Consider the following 5,019-nt stretch of genomic DNA (forward strand, 5'->3'; position numbering starts at 1 on the left):
CACGGTCTGCCACCGCACCCTAGTACGGCGCCTCAGCAACATCGGCATCCAGGACAAGGCGCTGGAATGGATCACCTCCTTCCTCGACGGAAGAACACAGAGAGTCCGCCTACCACCTTACAAGTCAGAGGCCTCCGAAGTCATCTGCGGCGTCCCCCAAGGATCATCTCTGAGCCCCACCCTCTTCAACGTCTACATGAGCCCCCTCGCGGCCATCGTACGCAAACACAACCTCAGCATAATCTCCTACGCCGACGACACCCAGCTGATCCTCTCTCTGACCAACGACCCCGCCGCCGCCAGAGCCAACCTGCACGAAGGGATGACTGAGGTAGCCGAGTGGATGACGACCAGCCGCCTGAAACTGAACTCGGACAAGACGGAGGTCCTCATCCTGGGCTCCTCACCCTCCGCCTGGGACGACTCCTGGTGGCCTCCCTCCCTGGGCACCGCACCCAAACCGACAGACCATGCACGAAACCTGGGCGTCATCCTGGACTCCTCCCTATTCCATGACCAGGCAAGTCAACAACGTCTCCTCGGCGTGCTTCAACATCCTACGCATGCTACGGAAGATCTTCTGGTGGATCCCCACCGAGACCAGAAAGACCGTCACCCAGGCCCTCGTCACCAGCCGGCTGGACTACGGCAACGCCCTCTACGCCGGCACCACCGCCAAGCTCCAGAAGAGACTCCAGCGGATCCAGAACGCCTCAGCCAGACTCATCCTCGACATCCCACGAACCAGCCACATCTCCGGACATCTGAGAGACCTTCACTGGCTCCCCGTCAACAAAAGAATCACCTTCCGCCTCCTCACCCACGCACACAAAGCCCTACACGACCAAGGCCCGAGCTACCTCAACAGCCGAGTCAACTTCTACGCTCCCAAACGCCACCTCCGATCAGCCAACCACGCCCTCGCCGCCGTCCCCCGCATCCGAAGAGCGACGACAGGAGGAAGGTCCTTCTCCTACCTGGCCGCCAAGACCTGGAACTCCCTCCCGACCGACCTGCGCCTGACCCAAGACCACCTCTCCTTCAGGAAGAAGCTGAAGACCTGGCTGTTCGAGCAGTAGCGGCACGCCCCCCCCCCCCCCAGCGCCTTGAGACCCTACGGGTATGTAGCGCGCTTTATAAGTGTCACTGATTGATTGATTGAAGTGTTTGACACCTTACACAACATGTTTTGATAAAGCCAAACCAAAGTTAGCATTAACCGCGAGGATTATAATGCACTTAAGAGTATATGGTATGGCTATATCATAGAACAGCTATAAGGAGATGGTTCCGAAAGCTGCAGAGGGGCTCAGCTAATGCCAGAGCACCCTCTCACATAACACCAAGCACTCTGCCTCCAGGATTTTCGAGGCCTACCATAGGAGTGGCTAATAGGTGTATAAGTGTCTATATATAAAGGTAGATATAGGTATACTATATCTAAGTAACGGGTGATTACACCACCTTACCCAGGCTGTGTGAACAGACCTGTGGTGTCAGGTTTCGAAGGTAAACCAGGGTGGCACAATACATGCTGTAGCCCCTGGTAGGCCTAGGGTGCACCTATGCCCTGGGTACCTATGGTACACTATACAGGGGCTCACAAGGGTGACCCAGTAACCAATCTGGTATGTACCTAAAGTACATGGTATCAATTTAGAGAGAGAAAAGCTGGGGTGTGGGTCTGATTAGCAGGCCCACAGCCACACTGAAGTAAAAAAAACAGAGAATCACAGCAGCAAGTGGAGGTGATCATAGGAAGCAGACCCTACTCTCCTACAAAGGCTATACGGGGCCTACCATCCCAAAGAAGCTGTCTCTGGAGAGTTTCTATTTCCTTGAAGTAAGCAACAGGCACCGGGTCCATAGCGTTCTGGAGCGCGTATAAAAATCTGGGAAGGGCCATCATCTTGAAAAGGACTGCTCTGCCCAAAAGAGACAGCGGAAGTGCCCGCCAACGCGTCACATCTCTTTTAAGTCGGGCCAAAGGGGGACCCAGGTTGTTATTGTATCATAATTTTGGGTCAAGTGTGACGTAGATACCAAGATATCGAAACCCCAACGGTTCGACCTGTATCGGGCAGTTTACCGGGACCACCGGCGGGTCACCTCTAAGGACAAAGGGCACCGACTTAGACCAGTTAATTGCAAACCCCGAGTACCTCCCAAATATGGCAAGCACATCCAGGAAACATATCAGGGAGCCCCTAGGATTTGTGAGATAGAGCAGGATATCGTCCGCATACAACGAAATTTTGTCCTCCCAGTCTAAAGTCCATCGTAGTCTTCGGATCGACCGGTCCCATCGAACCCACGCCGCGAGCGGCTCCAGGGCTAAAGCAAACAAGAGCGGGGATAAGGGACATCCCTGTCTCGTGCCTCAGCCGAGGGTAAAGTCAGAGGACTTACGATTATTTACCACTACTCTGGCAAGGGAGTCGGTATACAATAGACGCACCCAACCAACGAACTCTGGTCTAATGCCCATTTTACCCAAGACTGCAAACAAGTAGGGCCACTCAACTCTGTCAAATGCCATGGTGGCATCTAGCGACACCAGCACCGCTGGCTCCTGGATCGTCGGGCCCTACCCAAAACCCTGTGTAACCTGCGGAGGTTAAGTGCAGTATTTCTGTGCGGCATAAAGCCGGACTTGTCCGGATGTACCAGGGTAGTGATTACCTTGACAAGTCTTGTCGCCAGCAATTTTGCTAGGACTTTAGGTTCAGCATTTAGCAACGAGATGGGCTGATAGGATGAACAGAGTGTCCTGGGCTTACCCGCCTTGTGGATGACCACTATGTTTGCCACCCGCTGGTCATAGAGGAGCCGACCCTTCTCCTTACTCTCTGTAAACATGGACCGCACAAAAGGGGCCAGTTTATTAGCACTCAATTTATAAAGTTCTATGGGAATTCCGTTCGGGCCAGTGGCTTTCCCGGAGTGAACCCCTCTAATGGCCTATGCCACTTTGTCGTTGGTGAGTGGTGAGTCCAAGTATTCCCGATTGTCATCCGATAGAGTGGGCATCTGGATGTCTTTGATCATTTCTACATTTTCTGCCTCCGAATACTTCCCAGCGGTAGTGTATACCCCTCTATAGTATTCTGAGAACTCGTCAGTCACTGCTTGCCGGTCGCTTATTGTACTGGAGTTTCCCCCCTGCAGCTCTGGCACTAGCCGTGACGCCAACTCCCCTTTCTCAAGACACGCTATTAATTTACCGGCCATGTCTCCATGTTCATAAATCCGGCTCTGCATCTCATGATTTTGTGCTCTGGCCTTGTCTCCAGCAAGTCCCCTATATTCATCCTGGCACATCTTTAATCGGTGCACATCGTCTGGGGCTGCTGTCCGAGAAACCAGCCTCATCACCTCCACCTCTACTCTATCCAATTCAGCCCGCCACTTCTTCTTTTGCCCGGCGACCAGAGACACTACCTCGCCGCGGATCACAGTTTTGAAAGCTTTCCACAAAGACTGTGCCGAGTCCACTGTGCCATTATTTTCTAGAAAATACCTGTCCCTACTTTTAGTGATTTCTCTCTTCGTGGCCGGGTCTTTCAGGAGCCACGCGTTAATCGGGGCGACTCTACCTACATCTGCTTGACCAGCCTCCACCCAGAGCCAGATCGGGGCGTGATTGGAGATTCCTCTCCACAGATGTCGCACCTCATACATAGCAGCAGCATGGGCTGCTGGTAACAGCACGCAATCTATTCTAGAGAGGCTGTGGTGCACGGTGGACACATGGGTGTAGTGTACATCGTTTGGATACCTTATCCTCCACCCGTCAACGAGCCCCGTCATTTCTAAGAAGTCAGGGAGCCATCTCTGTGCAGGTCTCAATATCCGCGCCGGGTGTCTATCTAGTTCCCGTCTACCACTGCATTGAAGTCCCCCCCATCACCAGGAAACCCAGTGGCAAAGAGAGAAAAATAGTGCCCAGATCTCGGAAGGTGTCCGTCTGAAGACCAGGAGGAACATAGATGGACATGAAAGTAACCAATTTCCGCTCCCATTGCCCCGATATCCCGATGTAGCGGCCTCGCTGGTCCGACCATGTGGCTTGAATGCAGAGGGGAAATGAGTTCCTGACTAAAATGTCAACTCCCCTAGATCCCGAGGTGAACCCAGAATGAGCAACAAGTATATAACCTCCTCTGTGCTGTGCCATACATCTACTTCCAATAAGATGGGTCTCCTGAAGTAGTACTACATCAGGGGAGTGTCTTCTAATTAACTGATTCACCATTCTCATCTTAAGTTTGTCCCCGAGGCCGTTCACATTCCAGCTGAGCACAGTCATCCCCTATCCCTGTCTAATACATGGCATTGAAACGGTATGGATAAAATACAAGCATAGCTCTGTCACTTGATGCGAAACAAAAAGGAAAAAGAAAAGAATCAAATCAAACAAATCAACAAGCCCCCAGACCCACAAGCCTTTCAGCCCCACCCCCGCCTTGCACCCCTGCTCACCGTTTCCGCCCATCCCCAACTAGCAGTGTGCCTGTCGCCCCAAACCAACTAACAGCTAACTAAAAGTAGAAAATAGGAGGAGATCTTGGCCCCCCTCCCCCCCAAGTCCCTTTAAGAAGCAGTCAATCCCCCTTCCAGCACCATTCCTTAGTCCCGGGGTCAAATTAGAAGAGGTCCTTGTGGGTATAACCCACTATCTGCCAGACTCCATGGTTCTTCACACAGCTGTCTCCGTCACTCCTGTTCCTGTATGTCACCATCGCCATCTCGAGTTCGTCCCTCCGGCCCATCCAGGGGGAGGCCGTCCAGCCAGTCCAACGCCATCTCCGGATTGTCGAAAAACCCTGCTCTTCCCTCGACCTCCACCCTCAACCGGGCCGGGAACAGCATGGCATACTTTAGACCTCTATCTTGGAGCTTCCTCTTCACCCCAAAGAAGCTTTGGTGCTGCCTTTGGACAGCTTGTGTGAAGTCCGGAAAAAAGGAGAGGGTAGTGTTTTCATACTTCAGGGGCCCCCCGGAACGGGGGGCCTGCAG

The sequence above is a fragment of the Lissotriton vulgaris genome, chromosome 1_1 (genome assembly GCF_964263255.1).
Source record: "Lissotriton vulgaris chromosome 1_1, aLisVul1.2, whole genome shotgun sequence".
Lineage (NCBI taxonomy): Eukaryota > Metazoa > Chordata > Amphibia > Caudata > Salamandridae > Lissotriton > Lissotriton vulgaris.